We start from the raw sequence: 26,042 nt of genomic DNA, 5'->3' as shown, positions 1-26,042 counted from the left end.
ACTTTTAATAAGGAATCTCTAGGTTGAACTTTTAGTAGCCTCTCCGGGCAAGAAGCCAAGCCCTGTACTGGCCATCAGGCATGCCTGCAATACCTGTCAATTTGGGCGAATTCCTCAGTGGGCGAATTCCTCTTTTGAGACCGCACCTACCAAGGAGTGACATTCTTTACTCACCTGGTAAGGCTGCTGGAAACTCTGTAAGCAAGGTATCAGGCCAACAGTCCCAAGGGGCTTTATGGCTCCAGGTTTTATAAAGTCAACCTTAGTTCCTTTAAACTGTCTGGTCATATCCGAGTCTTTTCAAATATGACATTCCAGTCAAAGCCTTGGTAAAATAACCCGTGTTTCCAATTCTTTCCTGTTACAAGGAGAACAGATTCTTATTGGACTTATGCAAATGACTGTTTGCCATGGAAGAATGCTTACTTACTGAGACCTTTTGGTTTCAGAGTGTTCAGATAGAGAGAAAAGCTTGAATGCTTTGAGCTCTTTTATAAATGAGCACTTTTACATCTCTATAAGTTACAGATAACTAGGAGGAAGTATCCCTAGTCTGGAAGAGCAAACATTAGAGAGAACCAGCAATGTTTAAAGTAAGACAAAACATTAAGAGATATAATATTATAATTTTTTAGTTCATTTAGTCCCGTGTTACCAAATCTGGTGAATGCGGCTTTAGTCAGTTTTGGAAATTTTTACCCATTTCAGTTTTAGGATTTTCAAGTATATCAAATATCTGTATTTGTCCTGAAAGTCCTTTATAGGAATCTCCTTGAAAATAAAACTCATTTTACATGAGAATTAAAACAATGATAAATGACAAAAACTCAGAATGGATACGGTTAAAGCTAAAGAGACACGGGAGTTTACAATTTAGCTGCAAGGAAATCAGGTTATTTTTGTGATACGTAACATTTCCATAATTACAGTATCAAGCGATGATCTCTCAAAACATTAAAACTTTAGGAAGTGCGTAGAATCTCTAGAATAGTTATAGTATTTTCCCAAATGTAATCCAAGGTTTATCATCGGTTCAGTAGTATTTCATGAGCAACTTCATATATCAAGGAAAAGCCTGAGTTAAAGAGATTTTACAATTTAAATCTTGTCAACATTTGCTAAGATCTTAGAAAGTTTTGAAGCACATGCCTAAATATAATTAGGGATGTTAAACACCTGATAAAACAAAACATAGAAACTGGTTTTTCTGGGCAGGCAAAGAGAAAATCACTTACATTTTCGTAACAGGAGATCAATTAATCTAAGAAAACTTTGTCCTTTGAACAGAGAATTTCAGTCTTGTACTAACGTAATGTACCTTTAAAACCCATTTATTTAGTCTATCTTAGTCCGTCCTGATCATCTACAACTTTTCTTTGCATTCAGGTTTTGTCCCAAGCCATTTCCTTTTAAACAATCATCTCATTTAGGATCAAATTACCTTCAACAAAATGTATTCCAATTCATTAAATTTTTCTTACATATTTCCTATTTTCCTACATACAGAGTTTTCCTTATTTCCATTAGTCTCAGTTATACTAAGCAGAACTTTGTATTCTTAGAAACACCTTTAGTTATTAACTAATTGTGAACTGTTACAACAGAATTCTTCAGGTGGCAAATTTATGAATCAGTTAAGTGGAAAACAAGTTTACCAACAGATTTAAATACTCTTAGTTTCTTTGCAGTAAGAAGTCAAAAGCACAAACTTATATCCAGTAATTAATGACCTAGCATTTTATCCTGTTTGGTTAAGACCTAGATGTCCACAATTTAATTCCATTTGTCATCCAAGCAAAACTTTAAAGCTTTCAGATTATCAAAGACTTTGAAAGCTACTTCAGCAATTACCCATTAGAACTTTGAGACAGACAATTAATCATCAGTTTAGTTATTTCTTTGCTAACAAATTTTAATAAATAACATGAGCTTATTTGACCTTCAGTAAACTTTGAAGTTTTACATTTACTGCTGATAACTTAAAAGACAGGTCTTATTTTAATTAAACCAACAAACTTAACTTAGTTTCAACATTGATTTACGTTCTACCTGGATCCATTCCACTTTGAATGTTTACCTGAGACATGGTTGGGAAGATCTGGAGTGGGGGGGTGTTAGGTCCAGGGGGTGCTCTTCTTGCTCCTTGACAGTGAAGAGAGAAAGAGCTGTGGTGCATGATCTAGAGGCCAGTCATGCAGGCTGCACACATGTTGGTACAGGAACACGTAAGGGGGAAACAGAAGAAACAAAGCACTGCCAGGAGGCAGAGAAAGGATTCCCAGTTTTGGAGCTCCTAAGCCCCAACAGAGGAGCAGATGCCATGCTTTTTTATTAGCCAGGGGGGAGGGGTTAGGCAGTCCAAGTCAGGCCAGAGAACACAGGGAAACTTCCCCGAAACAAAGAGAGTTTCGGCAGCTGCTTGGGAATGTTCCTTATAGTCTCTGTCTCGAGTTAGACCAACCCCAGTTGGCTACAGTTATAGCCATCAACACAGGAAGTGAGTGAGGGAGAAGCTCCCACATCTATTAGGAGAAATAGAGAGAAATAAAGCCAGAGTCCCCTTTGCTAGGGATGGCCCAGCAACCTGGGTTTACTAGGAGAAGGCTTATTTATTTAATTATCATCCAATATGTCAGGAGGAAATTTACTAGCTGACTCATTGAATCTGGTTTTAGTACCTAATACCTATCTTTCATATTCCCTCCTGGTATATAAGATGTTGCAGACAAGGGGAGGGGGATCTTTCAGGTGCTGTTCTGCTTGCATCCCTCACGGGAACTTAGGAGCGTCTTAGCTAAGGTCTATCCATATAAATCCCGGACCAGGCTACTCCATGGAGTAGATGACCATTATGCCATATGACGCTCCGCGAGACTCAGGGTGCAGCCCAGTCAGACTCCGTAGCTGAAGGCGGTGGAGCCACACAAACATTCATACAGTCAGGCATTCCTCAGATTCAAACAGGTTAGACACCCTCCCTTAAACAAAATGTAACCTTTATAACCAGTATAAGGAACATATAACTATATTTAAAGACATAACATGTAGACATTAATAGAACAATTTAGACATAGGAGATACAAACAGATATTGCTGCGCAGCCCTAGATTTAATGGCCCAAGATTCTGGACCTTCCTAGACTTGATGGCCCAAGATTATGGACCTTCCTAGACTTAATGGCCCAAGATTATGGACCTTCCTAGACTTGATGGCCCAAGATTATGGACCTTCCTAGACCCCCGAGGCATCCGCCGGGGTGGCAGGGGAGAAGTCTGAGTTCGTCAACTCCTTCTCATACTGCCCCTAGATACCTAGATATGGAAGAACATAAAAACAGACAAACAGAGAGACAGAGACACAGATGCTGGCCAGCTTACCTCCCGGTGGGGATTGGCCGGGGTCTTGGGTGGGATTCCAAGAGATCTTGGTGGAACCTCCAAATGAAAGACCCTCGATCCGCACCCAAGAAGCAGACACCAAGCCTCCACTGGATGCAAGTTGCAAGAGGTTTATTGGTTACACAGGCGCCTGCGGACGCATCAACCTTTGTGGACTGAGCGTGCCGGGCTAGGTTGGGGAACAGATTATATAGGGCAAGGGTTGGGGTGGCGGGAAGCGGTGGCGGGAAGCGGTCTTACAGAAGCAGATGCTTGGTTACAGGAATCTGATTGGTAAATTTAAATCAAGCATTGTCAGGCACTGGGTTTAAGGCAAGGACACAACGGTTTGTTCTGGTGGGCCTTGGCTCAGCACTCTGGAAAGTCCCAGGTACACTCTATTCCTCATTTGTCTTTTCTTTTGACAGACTGGGTGATCACAGACAATAGACATCCTGGTATGTGTTGCCATCTGGCTATGGGGACAATCAAGCCTTCAGCAAGGGGAGAGGGGGTGCTGTGGGGACATCAGGTTACTTAAACAAGCCTTTAGCAAGGGGAGAGGGGTCTTTCAAAGCAGCTGCCTTTGGCTCAGCTCATGATCCCAGGGTCCTGGGATCAAGTCCCATATTGACACTTGTGTTCACTTGCTCTTTCTAACAAATAAATAAAATATTTTAAAAATTATTATTTATTTATTATTATTTTTTAAAAGCTTTAATTTATTTATTTGACAGAGAGAGAGCTCACAAGTATGCAGAGAGGCAGGGAAGAGAGACAAGTAGGCAGAGAGAGAGGGAAGAAGGCTCCCCACTGAGCAGAGAGCCCAGGGCAGGGCTCGATCCCAGGACCCTGAGATCATGACCTGAGCCAAAGGCAGAGGCTTTAACCCACTGAGCCACCCAGGAGCCCAAATAAAATCTTTTTAAAAAAATAATTAAAACAAACAAACAAACAAACAAACACAATCATCCAAAAACAGAAAGCAACAGGCCCAGATGGTTTCACTGGCGCATTCTACCAAATATTTACATATTTGGAGAAATGATACCAGTTCTCTACAATCTCTTCCAGGAAACAGAAGCAAAGGGAACACTTTCTAATTTATTCTATGAGGCCACCATTAACCTAATACCAAAACCAGATAAGGGTATAGCAAGGAAGGGGTGCCTGGGTAGCTCAGTTGATTAAGCATCAAACTTTAGTTCAAGTCACGATCTTGGGGTCCTGGGATTGAGCCCCATGCTGGGCTTCACACTCAGTGGGGAGTCTGCTTGTCTCTCTCCCTCCCTGTCCCCAAGCTCATGCTCCCTCTCTCTCAAATGAATAAATAAAATCTTTTAAAAAGATAAAGTAAGAAAGAAAAACTATGAACCAATATCTCTCATAAAGAGAGATGCAAAAATCCTCAACAAGGTATTAGCAAACCATTTCCAATAATGTATGAAAAGAATTATACACCGTGACCAATGGAACTTATCCTTTGTATGTAACACTGGTTCAACATTCAAAAGTCAATCAAGGCAATTCATCACATCAACAGGCTAAAGTAGAGAAGAAAAATCATGTGATCCTATCACTGACCTTCCACCTTCCCAAAGATTATACTCAAAATCCATCATAGCCTTAAATGCAAAATGAAAAACCAGAAAACATCAGAGAAAATCTATATGACCTTAGTTTAGCAGTAAGTTTTTAGAGACAACATCAAAAGCATGATCCATGAAAGAAAAAAAAATGGTAAGTTGGACTTCATTAAAATTAAAAACCAGGCGCACCTGGGTGGCTCAGTGGGTTAAACCTCTGCCTTCGGCTGAGGTCATGATCTCAGTGTCCTGGGATCGAGCCCCGAGTCAGGCTCTCTGCTCGGCGGGGGCCTGCTTCCCCCTCTCTCTCTGCCTCCCTCTCTGCCTATTTGTGATCTCTCTCTCTGTCAAATAAGTAAATAAAATCTTTAAAAAAAAAATTAAAAACCACAGGGTGCCTGGGTGGCTCAGTGGGTTAAAGCCTCTGCCTTCAGCTCAGGTCACAATCCCAAGATCTTGGGATCAAGCCCCGAATGGTGCTCTCTGCTTTGCAAAGAGCCTGCTTCCTCCTCTCTCTCTGCTTGCCTCTCTGCCTACTTGGGATCTCTGTCTGTCAAATAAATAAATAAATAAAATCTTAAAAAAAAAAAGTTAAAAAAATTTAAAAACCAATCTGTGGGGCACCTGGGTGGCTCAGTTAGTTAAGGATCTAACTCTTGATTCCAGCTCAGGACATAATCTCAGGGTTGTGAGACTGAGCCCCATGTGGGACTCTGCGCTGGGCGTGGAGCCTGCTTAAAATTCTATCTTCCTCTGTCCCTCCTCCCACCTCTCTAAAATTAAAAACTGGTCTGTAAAGGACACTCTTAAAATAAAAACTCTTAAAATAGAAACTTCGCCAAGCCAGACTGGGAGAAAACATCTACGACACACATATCTAATAAAGAACTTGTATTCAAAATATACATAAAGAACTATGAAAACAAAAAGAAAACAAACTCAATTAAAATATGAACAAAGACCTAAACAGACCTTATCAAAAAAGGTCTTATCAGAAAAGAAAAAGATGGTAAATAAGCATGTGAAAAGATGCTTCACATCATATACCACTGCAAATTAAAATGAGACACCACCACACACCTATCAGAATGGCTAAAATCCAGCAAACTGACAACACCAAATGCTGAGAATGTGGAGTAACAGGAACTTTCATTCATTATGGTAGGAAGCAGAATGGCACAGCCACTTTGCCAGACAGTGTGGCAGTTTCTTACAAAGGTATACAGTCTTACCATTCAATCCAGTAATTATGCTTCTAGGTATTTACCCAAATGAATTGAAATCTTTCGTCCACAGAAAAAAACAGTATACGAATATTAATAGCAGCTTTTTCACAGTGCTGAAACTTGGAAGCAACCAAAATGAATGGATAAACTGTAGTGCATGTGTACAACTGAGTATTATATGGTGATAAAAAAGAAACAAGCTATCAAGCCACAAAAAGACATGGAGCAAGCTTAAATGCATACTGCTTAGTGAAAGAAGCCAGTCTGAAAAGACTTTGTACTATTAAATCCCAACTAAATTACATTCTGGAAAAGGCAAAACTACACAGACAGGGGTGGATACGGCAATGGTAGACATATGCCATTAAACATTTGTCAAAACTCATGTAAATACAAACAGTAAACCTTCTATGGACTTTAGTTGATAACAATGTATTGATACTGGTTCATCACTGAGTGGGGGAAAGAGGAGTCTGTAGGAAGTCCAGGTAAGATCTGCTCAATTTTCTATAAACTTAAAACTCTCTAAAAAAAGAAATCTATCAAAAACAAAGTAACACAAAACAATAGAACATCTGGAACTAGCAGTAATTAGGAACTAGTACCCTGTTCGGAGGAAAACACAGGCACTGTCTGAATATTTCTGGAAGTTACTCGTGGACAAGAACTTCATTTTCTGATCCTAGTCACCTATGTGATGCCAGTGCCTACCTGGCACATAATAGTCGTAAAAGTCTGATCAATAAATAAATACACTGAACAAATGAATAAAAGGTAATTGCAGCGAAAGAGAATATAAAGAAGTACAGTGTGGGCAGGGAAGGAAAACTCTGGCAAGTTTGACCCATCATGAGGTGGTAGCTGTAGCATTTGAATTTATTGCTGTACACATAGGTGTTACAGAAATTCCCTCAGGAAGAATGATTTTTGTTGAACCTTTATGCCTGGTTCCCAACTTGCCCTCTCCATCCCCTCCGCCTCTCCCCACCCCCACTCAATAACTGGTTTTAGATGAAGAGGCTTCTGTTGTGGCAGTAGAGACCCCGGCTGTATCTAGAGTGTGAGCATCCAGCATTCATCTCCAGGCTAAACCCTGGAAGAACAAGCTCTCTCTGGCAGGGCTGGCACCCACACAGACGGGTTTCCATCCTTAGAGTCTCCAGGAGCAAATTCCTGGCAGCTTTTGTTTTCTATCACCAAGGTTTAGTAACACCAAGATCTAGTCTCAGAGAATCCTGAGTCATAAAGGAACCATTAAGGAACCCCCCCCCCAAAAAAAAACCCAAAAAAAACAAGGGACATTTTTGTTTATAAAATTTTTATTCTGCCAAACAAGAAACTACAATACCAGAGTATGTGGGTTCAGTGCTGGACACCTGGCAACCCAGGTTGTGAGGATTAAGTGTCCTACCCAGGGAAAAGTGCCAAGAGCAAGACACAAGCTAAACACTCAGTGTCAGCTTCCTTTCAGCTTCCTGATTTCTGGTAAAAAGTGAGAAAGGAAAGATAAAGCAGAAGAGAAGAAGTTGGTACAAACCACTTACTTTGGAAGTTTGGAATAAAAGAAAAGTGAACTATGAAGGTAGTTAGAAACAGCCAGACTAAACAATTTTTTTCTTTTTTAAGAAAGGGGATAACTGGGGCGCCTAGGTGGCTCAGTGGGTTAAAGCCTCTGCTTTCAGCTCAGGTCATGATCCCAAGGTCCTGGGATCAAGCCCCACATGGGGCTCCCTGCTCAGCAGGGAGCCTGCTTCCCCTCCTGCCTCTCTGCCTACTTGTGATCTCTGTCAAATAAATAAATAAAATCTTAAAAAAAAAAAGAAAAGGGATAATAATAAGATTTGAAGATAAATGGAAACTAATAAACCCTGTATGACATATGAATTCTTAATTTATATACAAAAATGCTTTAAAAAGAAAATATTACTGTTACCTTGCACAAGGACTTAAAATCTCAATGGAATTATCATTAGAAAACATTCTAGAGGGGTCCCTGGGTGGCTCAGTTGGTTAAGTGTCTGCCTTCCCCTCAGGTCATGATGCCAGGGTCCTGGGATTGAGCCTGCATCAGGCTCCCTGCTCAGTGGTGAGTCTGCTTCCCCCTCTTCCTGTACCCCGTCCCCATCTCGTGCTCTCTTTGTCCCTCTCAAGTAAATAAAAATCTTTAAAATAAAAAAATTTTCAAAAAGAAAACATTCTAGATATTTTAAACTCAAGTCTTTTCAGTGAGGCAGAGAACAATAATATCACAATCCAGTCTGTCAACACCTAAGGTAGGACCTGGCAGAGATGTCCTCTCTGAAAATTATAACCAAATATTATGTAAAGGTATGGGAAGATTCAGAGCTTAGGTGCTAATTCTGTCATTAGGATTGATAAACTGATTCAAGGAGCAAATTAAATGTTTACCCACTTCATTTTTGATTAGCAGTTAAACTAATTTAGCCCACCTGCTGTACACAAGCGCCGCCAAGGTAAGGCACAGGATTTGCAAGGAAGGAAAAATATTTCCCAGGGTGGGTTTTTTAAAATTATTTTTAAATTAGCATATAATGTATTATTTGCCCTAGGGGTGCAAGTCTCTGAATCATCAGGCTTACACACTTCACAGCACTCACCATAGCACATACCCTCCCCGATGTCCATAACCCAACCACCCTCTCCATACCCCTCTCCCCCCTGCAACCATCAGTTTGTTTTGTGAGATTAAGAGTCTCTTATGATTTGTCTCCCTCTCAATCCCATCTTGTTTCATTTTTTCCTTTCCTACCCCCTAAACCGCCACTTTGCCTCTCAAAATCCTCATATCAGGGAGATCATATGATAGTTGTCTTTCTCTGACTGACTTATTTAGCTCAGCATAACACCCTCTAGTTCCATCCATATCATTGCAAATGCAAGATTTCATTTCTTTTGATGGCTGCATAGTATTCCATTGTGTATATACACCACATCCTCTTTATCCATTCATCTGTTGATGGACATCTTGGTTCTTTTCATAATTTGGCTACTGTGGACATTGCTGCTATAAATATTTGGGTGCACATGCCCCTTCGGATCACTACATTTGTATCTTTAGGGTAAATATGCAGGAGTGCAATTGCTGGGTCATAGGGCATGCCGCTCTATTTTCAACTTTTTGAGGAACCTCCATGCTGTTTTCCAGAGTGGCTGTACCAGCCTGCATTCCCACCAACAGTGTAGGAGGGTTCCCCTTTCTCCGCATCCTTGCCAGCGTCTGTGTCGTTTCCTGACTTGTTAATTTTAGCCATTCCGATAGGTGTGAGGTGGTATCTCATTGTAGTTTTGATTTGTATTTCCCTGACGCCGAGTGATGTGGAGCACTTTTTCATGTGTCCAAGGTGGGTTTTAATGTGCCACTCTTATTTTAGCTAAAAGATTGACATTAATTTATTCAAGCTTATCAATTATGTAACACAAAGAAATAATTAATTTTGTGTTCATATACAGATTATAAGCAATTGTTTTCTTTACATGTGAATGTAAAAAACAGCATCAGCATCAGAAGATTAAAAGTTTTCTATTCATCTTCCTTTTTCATCAATTAGTAGATTAATGCTAAAATATAACCATTTTGATGCTAACAAAAATGAAAGCAGTTGTATTATCAATAATGAATGAAGCTGACAACTAGTTATTCCATATAGGATCACTAATTAACTATCGACATTTTCATGCAAGCCTAAAAAATGCCACATCTGAAATTTTTAAAAGTACTTAAAAATACCAAAACAAGTGGACATGTGAAGTGTCCAACTTGATTTCAGCTTAGGTCATGATCTCAGGGTTTTGAGATCAAACCCCTGCTTAAGATTCTCTCTTTCCAGCTGAGATGCCCTTCAACAGATGAACAGATAAAGAAGATATGGTCCATATATGCAATGGAATATTATGCCTCCATCAGAAAGGATGAATACCCAACTTTTATATCAACATGGACGGGACTGGAGGGGATTATGCTAAGTGAAATAAGTCAAGCAGAGAGAGTCAATTATGGTATGGTTTCCATTACTTGTGGAGCATAAGGAACAACATGGAGCATATCTGAGCATTAAGAGAAGGAAAGGAAAAGTGAATTGGGAGAAATCGGAAGGGGAGAGAAAGCATGAGAGACTGTGCACTCTGAGAAACAAACTAAGGGTTTGGGAAGGGAAGGGGGTGGAGGGATGGGTGAGCCTGGTGGTGGGTATTGAGGAGGGCACAAATTGCATGGAGCACCAGGTGTGGTGCATAAACAATGAATCTTGGAACATGGAAAAAATAAAATTTAAAAAATATAATAAAAATAATTTAAAAAATAAAAATGGGAAAAAATAAAGGTTATGGGAAAATCCTAATTTTCCCCATTGATTATTAAGAAGGCCTCCAATGGTTTTAACTTGCATGGTCATTTTTATGGTCCTGCACTGTGGTCTAAAAGGAGGTCTGCAGGGTGCCTGGGTGGCTCAGTCAGTTAAGTGTCTGCCTTGAGCTCAAGTCATGATCTCAGAGTCCCGGGATTGAACCCAGGATCAGGCTTTCTGCTCAGTGGCCAGTCAGTTTCTCCCTCCCTGATCTGCCTCAAATAAATAAAATCTTAAAAGAAAAAAATAAAAATAAAAAACAAAATGAGCTCCGTTTGTAAAATTAATGAATTAAACGTATCATTTCAGAATTCAGGAAAATAACAACAGAGTAAACCCAAAGATAGCAGAAAGAAGAAAATAAAGGTAAGAGTGCAGATTCATGAAATTGAAAACAAAGATACAATGGAGAGAACTGAAACACTGGTTCATGACTAATCAGGAATAATCAAGGAAAATGTATGTGCTTACACACTTACGTCACCTACTCTAACTCTAAAGAGGAGAATAATGTCAATGAAAAAACTGTACTTTTTTTTGAGTTCTCAAATATTTGAGCATAATAAGCAGCAACAGAGAGGCATCTTTCTGGTCTTCAAAACTTTAGAGTCCACAAGACACATTATCTCACTGCATTGTCAAAACAGTTCAGAAGGTGTTGTCATCATCCCCTTTAGCATGCCAACTGGCTCACAGACATTGCCCAGACATTGCCCAAAGTCAAACAAGTTGACAGCAGCACACTGAGGTGCTGGACAGCCTGCTATCTGCCAGGGTCTCAAGGGAAAATAAAATTTAGCCTGGCCTCCTTGTCCTAGGTCATAGGATCTTTCCTGTGCTTCAGTTGGGGAGGGAGGAAGCTCTATGATCCATGCTGACACTGACACCACCTACCACACTCTCTAGGGGTCACCAACTCTTATAACTCTTATTCTGTCTCGCTTGCCTAAGGGCACATAGTCAAGGACCCAATAGGTTGTCCACCAAGTGGAAGAAGGTGACCACCAAGTTACCCTTAGGGCTTATTAGCTGCATCAAGGAAACCCTGGGTTATTGCTCATCCTGCAAATCATGAAGGGAAAAATTCATCCATGAGGCTCCTGAGGATGAGAGGAGGCAATGAATGAAGTACATGACACACAGCAGGCCTGCACTTAATGAGATTTGAGTTTCTATATGAAGCACAGCAATACAAGTGCAAAAGTAAAGCAGTCCCTGTAAGAGCCATATATGCTATATTATCTAACACACATTTTACATACATATAAAACTTCTCTGTGATTTCCATCCTTCCTAACCCTGTAACATAGCACCTGGCATTTATGGTCAGCACCCTAGTGAAATCACCACCCTTTCCCAGGGGACCAGTGAGCTCTCATCACCACAGCTGCCAGCCTCTCTTTGGCCACTGACACTCTGACATTCTGCTTCCTGCTCATCTCCCTCTAGAAAAGGGAGATCATGGGGTTCATGGGGTTCCCATGTTCTTTCTCTTTAATGGCCTCTTCTAGGCTGGTTGGCTCTTTTTCCTTTTGCCTCAGTGAAGTATGGTATAGTGCAAAGAGAGAACTCAGATTCTAAGGTTGAACCACCTATTATCAACTGTGTGATCTAAGGCACACCCTTCCCTTCCAGGTTTCACCTATGAAGTCAGAGATAGTGAAAGTGCCTACACCCAAGTCAGGGCCGTTGGGCGGATGAGGTGAAATGACACCCACTGGGTGCTGCACCCTATGCCTGGCACAGCGAGCACCTGACGTCTGCTGTGAGACATGCTGTATATGAGCATCCTCAAGGGAAGAAAAGACCGGAAAAGAATATAGTGGTGACAAAGTACTTGTGTTAAAGTGGTAAAATTATAGGTGGCTTTTTTCCTCTGGTCCCCCAGTTTTTTTTGTTTTTGTAAAGTTTTTTTCCAGCGAGATAAGCACAACACCAGGCAAAGTGGGTGCAAGGCAAGATTTATTAAAAATGCTCTCCAGCGAAGTTTCAGGGCTCAGGAGAAGGGGAGCCAGGAAAGTTGCGCCGGGAGGAGGTGGGCACCCTCGGGGGAGGTTCCACGACTCTAGAAAGCAGAGTGGCAGAAGTCGCGCCCAAGGCAGGGAGGAGGGGGCTTTTAAGGGGTCTCGAGGGGAGAGCTCAGGGGTCTTTTGGCAAGTTTCCCTTATTTGGATATTTCGCCTGCTCGTCGGGGTCCCATTGGTCCACTGGAGCCCAGGGCAGGGGTCTCAGATTCCTGCTTGTCAGGGTCCCATTGGTCCACGGGAGCCCGGGGCTGGAGGGTCTCAGATTCCTGCTTGGGCCTTTGTTCTCCTGTCGGAGCTCAGGTCTTGTGGCGGGAACTTTCGCCATCTTAAGTAGCCCTTCCTGCCAGCCCAACATTCCGACCTTTTGCTTAATATAATGGTGTCAGGGGCGTCGACTCAGTTCTGGCTACTTCCTGCTGACAGGGGGCGTCATCATAGGGGTAGTCGGAAGTGGGCAGGCGAGAGTAGGGCTGAAGGAAGAGTTGATTGATGGACACTCAGGCAAGTTCTTGTAAGCGACCCTGCAAGTATCGTAAAAGACAGGGAGAAACTGAGATTAGGAGGAGGATTATGCATACAGGTCCCGCCAGAGGGAGCAGCCAGGTTACCCAGTTGTAGGGGTCCAGGCCCCAGGAGGACGTGTCTCGCCACCATGCTTGGATCCGATCCCTGAGCTCTTTGATCCTGGAGGTAACTATACGATTGGTTAACAAAGTAACATTCTTCATTTAAGAACAGGCAGGTCCCCACTTTTTTCGGGGGTCAGAAGGTCTAAGGCCCATTGGTTCTGTAGAGCTAAGGCTGCCAGGCTGGTGACTTGTGTCTGTAGGGCTGTGAGGGAGTCAGCAACCCATTCCATGTCATCATTCAGGGCTTGGGAGAGTTTGTAATAAAAGTCTATGGAAGTTCAATCCCCGCTGTTCCAGTTGCCACCCCTGTGGCTACTCCTGCCCGTTATGAATGGGAGGAAGGCAGCCCTTCCTCCATGGTGTTGGGGGAATAGGATGGATAGCAGCTGGGATTCAGAGTAGATGGTGGTAGAAGGAGATAGTAGAATGAATATACATCCCAGGGAGTCATTAGTGGTCAGGCAGCGATAGGTTCCCTGAGGGCACGAGAGAAATATTCCCGAGGGAGTACAGTACAGGAGGGAGGATTTAGTGATATGGCAGCTGCGGTGGTAAGGGGGGAGGACACATTAATAATAGGTATGTTTCCCCCGATGGGGCCAATATGGACCGTATTATTTGTGGCCCTTAAGTTGGGGAGTGGCCAGTCAATAGGGAGGGGTATCCCTACAGTGTAGAGAGAGGTAAGGTGGATAGGATAAAAGAGGCCGGGAAATGGCCAGAAGGCTATGATTTATAAGAAAGGGCCGGCCGAATAGTAATTCAAATGGGCTTAAGCCCGAAGGCCCGTGGGGCGTAGGCCAGAGTCTGTCTGGTGAGAGCCAGGGGCAGAAGTGTGGGCCAGGAAAGACAGGTTTCTAGGGTAAGTTTGATGAGTTGGGCTTTGAGCAGCCCGTTGGCCTTTTCTACCTTACCCGATGACTATGGGTGGTATGGGATGTGAAGTTTCCAGGTTATGTTGAGGCTCTCAGCTACCTGTTAGGTTACACTGGAGATGAAGGCAGGTCCGTTGTCTGACTGGAGGGTCCGGGGCAATCCGAACCTCAGGGTGATGTGCTCGATCAGTATTGTAGCCACGACGTTCGCTGTTTCCCGAGCCGTGGGGTATGCCTCGATCCAGCCTGTGAATGTATCAACCAAGGTTAATAGGTAGTGAAAGGTTTTATGTCAAGGCTTGTGAGTGAAGTCCAGTTGCCAGTCTTCCCCCAGCTGATGACCTCAGAGCTGATGGTTAGGCCCTGGTCTGCAGATTCCTCCTTGTGAATTCATGGAGGAACAGGTTTTGCAAGCCCTGTGGACAACTTCAATTACCTTAGATAAGGAAAGATGATAGAACAATGGCTGAAGAAATTGGTGGAGAGCCTATGGGGCACTATGGAGGGATCTGTGGATGTCAGTAATCAAGGTGTGCGCCAGATTGCCTGGCAGGGCAATCCTGTCCTGAATGTAGATCCACCCCTTATCTGGTGAGGGTATAGGCAGTAAAGTTGCAGGATTTAAGCGGGGGGGGGGGGAGGGGGTGTAGAGAGAGAGAGATGCGGGTTTTCTAGGAATAGAAAATGGAATTTTCTATTTCCAGATGGAATAGCTGGAGACGAGGAGTCAGATGGGCCAGGGATCGGTGGCTAAGGAGCTCTGTGAGTCGGCAGGAGAGTAGACCGTGATGGACTGCCCTAAGGTCATGCTGAGGGCTTTAGAGGGGGTGACTTGATATCCCTTGGCCCCCAGAAACTTAAGTAGGGTGGAGGTGTTGTCTTGGGAGACCGAGAGGGAGGGGCTACAGAGGAGGAGGTCATCCACATATTGTAGTAGAGTACTGGCCTTAAGGACGCACTGCTGTTAAGTCTGTAGTCAAGGCCTGGCCGAAAATGTGAGGGCTGTCCCTGAACCCCTAGGGTAGGAGAGTCCAAGTTAGTTGTCCAGAAGCATGCCTGTCGGGATCCTCCCAGGTGAAGGCAAAAAGAAAATAGGAATCAGGGTGCAAGGGGACAGTGAAAAAGGCATCCTTTAGGTCCAGTACTGTCAAGTGAGAGGTGTTTGGGGGAACACGAGACAGTAGGGTTAGGAATGACTGGGTGGAGGGGGACCATGCCCTCGTTGATAAGCCTGAGGTCTTGTACCAGTTGAAAAGCCCCTGAGGGCTTGCGTACTGGGAGGATGGGGTGTTACAGGGGGAAATGATGGGGATCAGGAGTCCCTGATGTTAAAGCCGTTCTATGATAGGTTTCAGGTCCCGGCGGTGGGCTAAGGAAATAGGAAACTGAGCTCGAGAGGGAAACTTAGAGTTATCCTTAAGCTGTACTTTAACCGGGGTAAGGTGGGAAGCAATGATGGGCTCTGAGATGTCCCACACCTGAGGATCTACAGTAGGTAGGTCATCTGGAGTGAGGGTCGAGGGAGTGGAGAGGTGTAGGATGAGACGGGTTTAGGAGGATAGAGGGGAGGAAGGGGAGAGGCAGATAGCTGCCCTCAGTTTCTGGAGAATGTCCCTACCCAGTAGAGGGACTAGGCAGGAAGGAATCATAGGAACGAGTGGGGGAAGGAAGGGGAACCCATCCAGGCTACAGGTAAGGGGAAGGGTCACCCTAGGATTGGAGGAGGTCCCATCGATCACCATAACAGTAATTGGTGAGGTTCGAGTAAGTCCCGAGTAGGAAGGCAGAACAGAGTAGATAGCCCCCATGTCCAGCAAAAAAGAGATGGACTTACCCACTACCTGGGGCGTAACCCTGGGCTCGGCCTGGGTGAGAGGGGTGGCCGAGTCTGGGCTTCGTCAGTCGTCCTCCAATCCAAGCAGTTGAAAGGCCAGACTTACTGTCTCGGGGGGTCCCCCACGTTGAGGCGCCGAAGATACCCCGAGGTTAGGGCAGTCGGATTTCCAGTGGCCCATCAAATGGCATTGAGGACAAGGCCAAGTTGGCGGCTTTGGATTGGGGTACTGGCAAGCCCAATGTCCCTCAGCCCCACATTCGAAACAGGCCCCCGGAGGGGTGCGATTGGTTGCCCTTCTCTGCTGGCTCCCAGAGCCGGCCGGCCGCAGGGCTGCTACCAAGGCTTGGGTCTGCAAATGAACCTTTTGCTGGAATCTGGCTTGTCGTTTAAGCTCAGCCGCCTCCTCACGGGAATTAAAGACCTTAAATGCCATTTTCACCAAGTCAGAAATGGGGGTCTGAGGGCCCTCCTCAGCCTTCTTTAACTTTCTCTGTATATCCGGTGCTGATTGAGAGATAGAATGAGTAGTCAGTACCATGGCCCCCGCAGGAGAGGCAGGGTCCAAGCGAGTGTACTGGGTTAAAGCTTTGGTCAACAGTTAAGAAACATGGCGGGATTTTCATCAGGGGCCTGGACAATCTCCCTAATCTTGTCATAATTAACGGCCTTATTAGAGGCTGCCTGCATGCCGGCTATGAGACATTGGACCATGTGGTCGTGGTGCCGGCGGCCATCTTGGCCATCCTGATAATCCCAACCTGGTTCTACAGCTGGGACCGCCCGGGCTCCAACTGGCATGGCAGCTTTAGTGAGCTGGACCTGATCTTCGTGCTCCCGGGCAGCAGCCTGGATATGTTCCCTCTCCTCTGTAGTGAGGGTGGTGGTCTGGACCACATGTAAATCATGCCAGGTGAGGTCATAGGCTTGGGCCAGATATTGGAATTCTTTGATATAGTTATCAGGATTGGCCGAAAAGGAGCCCAAACGTTTCTCAATTTGAGAAAGGTCTTGTAGAGAGAAGGGCGCATGAACTCGAACAACTTCCTCAACTCCAGCAACCTCCCTTAGGGGGCAGACTAACTCAGGGCGGGGTGGGGCGGGGCTTTTGAGCCCTAATGCGGGTGGAGCCATACAGACACATTCACGCAGTCAGGCACTCTTCAGATTCAAACAGATTGGACACCCTTCCCTTTGGGTATCCCTGGCTAATGGGAGGTGATCAGTCTCCCCTTCCATTCTTTTAGAAAGGATCTAGCTCAAACAGTAGCCCTGCGGCTGTTACAACAGAATTCAATTAAGCACAAAAGATGTTTACCAACAGATTTCAAAAGCATAAACCTAGTTCCCAGGACCATCGCTCTGGTATTTTATCCCATTCTGTTAAAGGTTACCAAAGACTTTGAAAGCTACCTTAAGAATTACCCATTAAAACTCTGAGACACACAATTAACCATCAGTCCTAGTCATCTCTTTGCTAGCAGATTTTAACAAATAACAAGAGCCTATTTGACCTTCAGTAAACTTTGATTGGAGTTTCCCGTTTACTGCTGATAAATTTGTCAGGAGTTCTGATAGGAGTGGGGAAGGAGAGGGGGAGGGGTAGACGAGGGCGCCGGTTCAGAAATCCTGAACTTAAGGGACCTTGGGATAAAGGATCATGGTAAGGAGGAGGAGGAGGAGGAACCAGGGGCCCTCTTGTCGGTGGGTGGGTGAAGCTCTCCGGGGGTTCAGAGAGGGGAGACAGGGAGGAGAGGTCTGAGTCTTTGGGAGCAGTGGGTGGCAGGGTAGGGGGAGGGGAGCGGGCCAAGAGGATCTGTGAGGTGGAGCAGTGAGAGCAGAGGGAGGGGCGAGAGCGCAGAGTCCAGAAAGCCTGGACATAAGGGACCTTGACCTATTTGCCTTGGTGTCTGCTGAGGTTATTTAGGTCCATGAAAATCTGATAGTTAAACGTGCCATTGGGACTGACTGTCTAATCGGTATTGTGGCCAAGCGACAATACAGTAATGTCGTTTTCACAGGTCCTGGTCCAGTTCCAGGGTTTTAAGATTGGCCAGCAGGCCTAAAACACCCCTGGGATGTTTTAGGGTCGAACTTGGATTGGGAGGTCCCCACGATTCGTTGCCGGGCAACCCGAGGGCTGGAGGAAGGCCTCCCCTCGTCCACCACTGGGTTGCGGAAAAACTCTGTTGACTGCCGTAGAGGTTAGGACGTCTCCTAGCCTCTCGGAGTCACGGAGGTCACCTGGTGACCGGCGGGGTCCACCCTGACATGGCCGCGATTAGGGCAGGGCTTTCCGGAGGAGGCGCAGAATTCGGGGAAACTCACCACAGTTTCAGAAGTGGCATCTGGAAAGGCAGGTCCCGTTCAGCCAGGGAAAGGAGAGAGCCTCCCCACTGTGTGGGAGCTCAATCTCCTTCCTGGGTTTCGGCACCAAATGTAAAGTTTTTTTCCAGTGAGATAAGCACAACACCAGGCAAAGTGGGTGCAAGGCAAGATTTATTAAAAATGCTCTCCAGCGAAGTTTCAGGGCTCAGGAGAAGGGGAGCCAGGAAAGTTGCGCCGGGAGGAGGTGGACAACCTCGGGGGAGGTTCCACGACTCTAGAAAGCAGAGTGGCGGAAGTCGCACCCAAGGCAGGGAGGAGGGGGCTTTTAAGGGGTCTCGAGGGGAGAGCTCAGGGGTCTTTTGGCAAGTTTCCCTTATTTGGATATTTCGCCTGCTCGTCGGGGTCCCATTGGTCCACTGGAGCCCAGGGCAGGGGTCTCAGATTCCTGCTTGTCAGGGTCCCATTGGTCCATGGGAGCCCGGGGCTGGAGGGTCTCAGATTCCTGCTTGGGCCTTTGTTCTCCTGTCGGAGCTCAGGTCTTGTGGCGGGAACTTTAGCCATCTTAAGTAGCCCTTCCTGCCAGCCCAACAGTTTTGTTTTTCAAGATTTTATTTATTTATTTGACAGAAAGAGAGATCACAAGTAGGCAGAGAGGCAGGCAGAGAGAGAGAGAGAGAGGAGGAAACAGGATCCCTGCTGAGCAGAGAGCCTGACGCTGGGCTCAATCCCAGGACCCTGAGATCATGACTTGAGTCGTAGGCAGAGGCTTTAATCCACTGAGCCACCCAGGTGCCCCAGTCCCCCAGTTTTTAAAAATGAAACAAGGCTGTGAGATCACACAGACACATGAACAGAGAGGAAGAAGAGAGGAGGAAAGAAAGTAAAGTAGCAGAGGCGGAGAAAATGCACCTCAGAGTTCATGATTACAAGTCACCCAAAGGCTGAAAAGAAAAACAAAAGGGCAGAAAAACAGAAACTACCCCCCAAATCTAACTCTTCCTCTGCTTGGAGTCCCACTTCCCAAATAGGAACAGACTGCAAAAGATGGCTATGGTTTTCAGATGAAAAAGCAAGTGTCCAGGAAAAGCAACGATCATAATGTCTGAAGTATATACATGCTAGTGAAACCACACTCCATGTGGGAGAAAAACATAATCCCACTCAGAGACACAGAATGCCGGAAGCACTATAAAGTCTGAGGCACAGCTAAAGTAAGGACATTTGTTTAAGTCCTTCCCTTTCAATGAAAATTGCTGAAACAAGACCTTTGATACCTGTCCTCCTAAAAGCTATGTCCTCTCCCCCTCAGATGTATTCCTTTGCTAACAATGCTTTAGAATGCTCTCTGGCTGCAGGGTCATGAGACATGAGAGGATGTATATGCTGTAGCTGCGAGAGAAAGGTTTCCTCCTTTGTAAAGGGCACAACTGAGAAGAAATTCCCCTTCCTTCTTTTGGATACAATGGGAAGAGACAGGATGTGATGCTTAAGACTAGCAATGGCAGCCATCTTGGCCCCATGAGTTAGACTTGAGGATGAGAAGGAAGAGAGAAGGGACATAAGCTCTTAGTAATCATTACCTAACTAGGAATTTGTTACCCCTGGCCTTCTCATGTGGGTTAATGAACATCTTTTATGCCTAAGCCTCTAATAATTGAGTACTTGTTACTTTTAGGCAAAAGCATCTTAAAGTAATTCACAAAGCATTTGGTGGGCTGTTGTGTTAAGAGGGATATCTAAATAAAAACACCCATAGCCAGGAATCAGAAATGGCATGGCTATAGCTCTGTCTTAATAGATACCAATCCAAATGACAAGTATAAAATAAGCAAAAGGTGAATTACCTTTTTCCTCCAGCTTTTAGCTCCTTTCCCACCTTCCCCTGACAAAGTGAGAAGAGAGACTAAAATGCTCACTTCCTAATTCACACTCCTAATACACTTGGTCAGGTTTTCCAAGTAGAATCCTCACACCCCTCCCAAAGTACAAAAGTATCAGAATATAACAGAAATTCCATGTAGGGGCGCCTGGGTGGCTCAGTGTGTTAAGCCTCTGCCTTTGGCTCAGGTGATCTCAGGGTCCTGGGATCGAGTCCCACATTAGGCTCTCTGCTCAGTGGGGAGCCAGTTTCTCCCTCTCTCTCTCTGCCTGCTGCTCTACCTGCTTGTGATCTCTCTCTGTGTCAAATAAATAAATAAAATCTTTTTTTTTAAAGTTCATGTAAAAAAGTATATAAAATCAGAAAGGTTGTCCTACAGCAACATTAAAAAATATTTGAATTCAATATTAAAATGAAAACTACTCCTGTAATCTCAGTTTTAGAAAGGATAAGAATTCTTCAGCATCCCTTTCAATGCCTTCCTAAGGAAAATTTTTAACTGAAAAATTTAAAACTAGGATTTGTTGGGGATGGGGGTTGGGGGGGCAGCCACAAAGGTTTTTCAGAGACAATACTCTTCAGGAATGAAAATTTTGAATTGATTTGTGATCTTCACAATGAAATGCCCCTTCAGTCTTATCAGATGGGATTTACAATGTTTCATTATATTATGAATATCATCATCAAAAGTCAGTAATTAGACAATAAAACCTTCTTGAAAAATGAGAGAAACAGAATCTACCTTTCATCTATGAAATCTGATTATTCTTTCATACATGGAATTTAAACAGACATATGGTAGTATTTTAGCCTACAGTTTAAACAAAACAAAAAACCAGGCACGGGAAAACAAATTAAACACTGGGCCTCCAGAAGCAAAGCTTGCTAGGGCGGCACTTTATTGTAAAATTGCTGCAGGTGAGCAGATAATTACTAACTAGACTACATGGTGACTATAAGCAAAACGACAACTTGAAACAAAAATAAAACACAGAAGTTATTTCCACTCCCTCCAAACAGAACGCATATCCACATGAAAGAAATTTTGTCACTGCAACATAGTTTCCTCGTTGAAACTAAAATTTTCAGCCTGTGATTGCAACAACATGGTTGCTGTGGAAATAGCTGATTCAACATTATTAATTCAAAGCTGAAAAAAGGTGTGGGACAGAAATCTTAAACAGTGGCAAGAACCATAAAACATTAAAAAGGCACACTAAATGACGGTGAATCAGAGATACCATATGGTTTAATATAGGGGTCATACATTTTCCCGTGGCACCTGACACAAATAGGATGCTTCTTTTCAATTTAATCCTATTTTTGGAAATCTCTAATCATCTCCATCATCCCAGTAAGTTTTACTACCTGCTTCTGTCTACACAAAGCAGTGTGTATTTTATTAAACGGACTCTTCTGAGGACAGAGTTTCTAGAGTCCATACCTTGCCAGAACATGCACAAGTGACGGCACCAAAAGAACACGAGTCAGGGCTTTGAAACATTTCTGCATATAACTATTCTAGTCTATTAAATAGAGAAGTGCGGACGTACTCATCACATGACATCACTTCAGACTTAGGTTTCAAGACTCTTTACAAACTCCTCAAGAACCGAAGTTGTCAGAGAATGTTCCTGAGCCCCAGTTCCACTTCACATCCTGCAGCCCAGTCCCCAACCCCAACCCTGTTATCACACCTTCAATCTGTTCCTCCACTTCTATGGGCCAGGTAAGAGCTCTCCAAGCAATCTTGAAAACCCTTAAGGCACTTTATATAGAAATGATGTGAGTTATCTGAATCCTAAATGTATATGTTCCCTACAACCCCCACCCCCACCTCCAGCTTCCCTTTCTGCTTTTTAATTGGAGAAACACTTTTCTTTACATACACACACTTTTCCACTATTTTCCTCTGGTTCTGAACATTTCAAATTATGGCAAACATTTTGAAGCCAGAAATCTTACCTCTTGTAAAATAAAACATGTTCATTCTTTATTTAAGATTTAAAAATGTTTAAAAATGATGGTTAGGTGTGGGGCTATTAGAAAAGGAAAAACAGTGACTTTTCCACCTTTAGGAGAGGGCACAGTGAACAGACTCTGTAAACAGAAACCAAGGTTCCCTTGGTGGCTGGAAGTGCTAAGCGTATGGCAGCCTTCTGAGTGTGCACTGGAGATCAATTCACACCAGCAAACCCGGCAAAATCACAACTGAGAGCAACTGTGGAAGCAGCGAGAGCCAAGAGCAGAACGTAAAGGAGTCTGACTTTGTGCTAGGTGAGTCACAGGAAACACTTCTGCCACAGTCAGGAGGCCTACCATGCCCATCTCCTTAAGTATGTAGGTCAAAGCTCCTTGGGCTTCATGCTCTAAGGATCCAAGGGGAAGGGCTAGGGCCCTAAGTTTAGAGGCAGATGCCCAATTCCTAGGGAACAGGGAAGCCAGCCACTGGCCTTGGCCTGCCCTCTAACTAAGCCTCCACTTTCAACAGACCACAGCAAACTCAATTATCCTAGAAGTGAACACACTGTAGTACTGGGCTAGCTCTTCTTACTATTCTGGATTTGGGCCACTTCCTATGTTCTTACAAGGGCTCACAGGAGGAAAGGCCCTGGAACCAGCTTAACTTGTGTTTGTATATAATGGATGGTCAGCTCATCCAGCTCTGTCGACACAGGGGACCCGGTGGCAATCTCACCAATCTTGGCCACTCCATCATAGTAGGCTTTTCCCACAAGAATCATAGCTAGACAAGGAAGGTAACACAAAAAAATCATCACTTAGACAAAGGAAAGAGGAAGTGCCATGGAGGTTTGCTTCCAAATACCTCTCAGTTCCTGAATTCAGGCTGCAGGAAGGTTTGGGCTGTGCCAAGGATGGCTTTCAGAAGGCAGGACTGGTGCTTAATAGCTGTGCCAGGGACAGAGGTCCCTCCATTGTACTTCCAGAGGCCCCCACTCAGTGAAAAACCCTATAGGATCCTCACCTTAGACCAGACCTGGGGAACCTTAACAGCAGGCTCTGGAAGTCCAGAAAAGATCCTGCCTTCATCACGATGCCAGTGCCAGAGTGGATGTGTTTTCAACATCAAATTAGGGCTGCAAACACATCCACTCCAGCAAGAAATCTTTCCTCAGCTAGTTATTCTACAGCTCTACAGGTCTGCAACATTATTAGTTAGAAGAACATTTGTATGGGATGCCCCAGGAACCTGGTCTTTCAATGGCTTTTACCTGGGTGGCTTGGTCATTAAGCCTCTGCCTTCGGCTCACATCATGATCCCAGGGTCCTGGGATTGAGCCCTGTATCAGGCTCCTTGCTCACTGGGGAGCCTGCTTTTCCCCTGCCTGCCATTCCCCCTACTTGTGCTTGCTCTCTGTCTCTGTGTCTCTCTCCCTCTCTCTTGCTTGTTCTGTGTCAAATAAATAAAATATCAAAAAAAATAAAGGAAAGAAAAAGGTATTCTGAGCCACAACCAATAATACATTTGTTGTCGGGGGGGGGGGGAAGATCTATGATATTTGAAATACATTATCATTCTAGAAACACAACAGAATAACCTGAAAAGTAACTGTAGGTTCTATCCTCCCCCCATCACCTTTTTGTCAGAGAGAAGGGAAACTTTCATTGCTGTAAAAATCAGATTCTAATCATCTTAAAATAGTATCTCTCCTTTCAAATTGATTCTGATGACTAAATTTTTTTTTTAATTTTTTTTTTTTTGACAGACAGAGACCACAAGTAGGCAGAGAGGCAGGCAGAGAGAGAGAGGAGGAAGCAGGCTCCCCACTGAGCAGAGAGCCCGATGCAGGGCTCGATCCCAGGACCCTGGGACCATGACCCAAGCCGAAGGCAGAGGCTTTAACCCACTGAGTCACCCGGGAGCCCCCTGATGACTAAATTTTAAAGTACAAAAATCTGTTTTTGATTTTTCTTTTCCTTTCTTTTTCTTTGGGGAGGGGAATTGGGGGCAAGAGAGACCTGGGTTTGAATTCTACCTTACTTATAAAGGTAGCTATCCTTTCTGAAACAAAGGACAGTCATCAAGAAAATGTCTTAATAGCATGAGCACTGAACAAACAAATGAAAGTTATTAATACAGATTCCTTCTTTCACTTTACAACAACCAGGCTTTTCAAAAAGACCTAGCTTATTTAGAGTGATTTTGAAGAGAATTTACTTCAAAGACTGACTTTGAAGAATACAGAATTTTGGAGCTAAAAGAGCACTTAGGAATCTCTAAGATTCCTTTCCTTTTACTGTGAAGAAAACCAGAGGCCATTCCAATGGCTTTGCCCCAATTTTATAATGGGTATTGTTTTAAAATGGTGAATTAAAAAGGCATTTCAAGTCTAAAAGGGGGAGTTACAGAACAAATTATGTACAAGTCCAGCTGAAGATATTACTAGCCAAAAAAGTAGTATTTTCACAGTAAATTCATCCATTTTAGCATTTCTTGTTGAATTAAAAAGTTACAAAAGTTGTATTTTTTACTGTATGTGTACAAGTTTAACATCTGTAATGCTCTATTATACAGTTATTTCATAAGTTTGAGAATAACCTTAAAGTATAATTGCAAAAAAAGAATGACAAGTAGCATTTATGTGGACTTTCCACACCATTACCTAAGGTCATCTACCCAAGAATATGAAGATGTTGGTCAGAGGTCTTTCACCCTGTTTCATGAAGGAGAGTGGAGTGGAAATATGCTGGGACATGCCCAAGGTCAGTGGCAACTCAGGGGGAGTGCATTAAACTCCAGCTAAGGTATAACCTTCTCAGTTCTAAATTATAGTGCTTTCTGACTCTCTGGTCTCAGCTAGAATGGAAAAAGAGAGGACTCCACCTAAAAACAAGGTTGGTATCCAATAAACTGTCAAGCTAATACATGCAATATTTTAGTATGAAGATTTTATATTTTAAGATACAGATAAAGCTGAAAAGCAGTGGAAGAATGGCATGAAGGTTTACACAACATCGAAACAAAATTTTTGGTTTGCATTCACACATTATTTTTAAATTTTTCATTAATTGATGACTTATGTTTAAAACTAACTTCAGAATGGCAGAGGGTGCCTGGGTGGCTCAGTGGGTTAAACCCTCTGGCTTTGGCTGGGGTCATGATCCCTGGGTCCTAGGATCGAGCCTCGCATTGGGCTGACTGTCAAATAAATAAATAAGGTCTTTTTTTTTTTTAAGATCTTATTTATTTATTTTTTTATTTATTTTATTTATTTATTTGACAAGCAGGCAGAGAGGCAGGCAGAAAGAGAGGGGGAAGCAGGCATCCCACTGAGCAGAGAGCCTGATGCGGGGCTCGATCCCAGGACCCCGGGATCATGACCCTAGCCGAAAGCAGAGGCTTTAACCTACTGAGCCACCCAGGTGCCCCTAAATAAATAAAATCTTAAAAAAAAAAAAACCCTAACTTCAGAATGGCAAAATATACTTGCTTTTACATAAAGTAGAGCTAACTTTAAAAACTATATAATTTATCCAGAACTTAATAAAGAATCAAACAATATTCTCATAATTTTGCCATCCCCGCTTTGTGAATAAGAGAGTTTAAGAGAGTTTCTTTCACTTATTGTTTTAAGGAAACAAAGCACATTTGTTCTATTTTAGTGGTTGACCAACTAATTTACCAATCTAATCTATATACTTCTACCAGATAATTTTCCCTTAAGATATGATTTCATTAGGCTACAATTCTGCTCAAAAACTTGTAATGGCCTCTACTGCCCAAAGTGTAAGCCCATACGTCATAGAGTTCATGGTAGATTTGTACAGTAATGGCCTTCAATAAACCACACCTCCCAGAATTCCCAACCTTTGTAGTTGCGATACATCGATGGGTGGCTTGGTCATCTGACTTGCCTTGGCCAATGGAATGCCAGCAAGCATAATTCCCACAGAG

At 43.7% G+C, this 26,042-nt stretch overlaps 1 protein-coding gene and 1 long non-coding RNA gene across 2 annotated transcripts in view; one reads left to right on the top strand and one right to left on the bottom strand.

The window, feature by feature from the left end:
- The window catches only part of LOC116575903 (basic proline-rich protein-like), a 76,404-nt gene that overhangs the window by 24,982 nt on the left and 25,380 nt on the right, over window positions 1–26,042 (bottom strand). The window lies entirely within an intron of this gene.
- On the top strand, window positions 27–24,974 carry LOC116576272. Its single transcript, XR_004280098.1, has 3 exons — window positions 27–117; window positions 15,854–15,859; window positions 24,964–24,974. It is a non-coding gene; the product is annotated as an uncharacterized LOC116576272 (long non-coding RNA).

The sequence above is a fragment of the Mustela erminea genome, chromosome 17, assembly GCF_009829155.1.
Source record: "Mustela erminea isolate mMusErm1 chromosome 17, mMusErm1.Pri, whole genome shotgun sequence".
In the NCBI taxonomy this organism is placed as follows: Eukaryota; Metazoa; Chordata; class Mammalia; order Carnivora; family Mustelidae; genus Mustela; species Mustela erminea.
The sequence above is the reverse complement of the archived record's forward strand: the minus strand, read 5'-3'. Positions and strand labels throughout refer to the sequence as shown.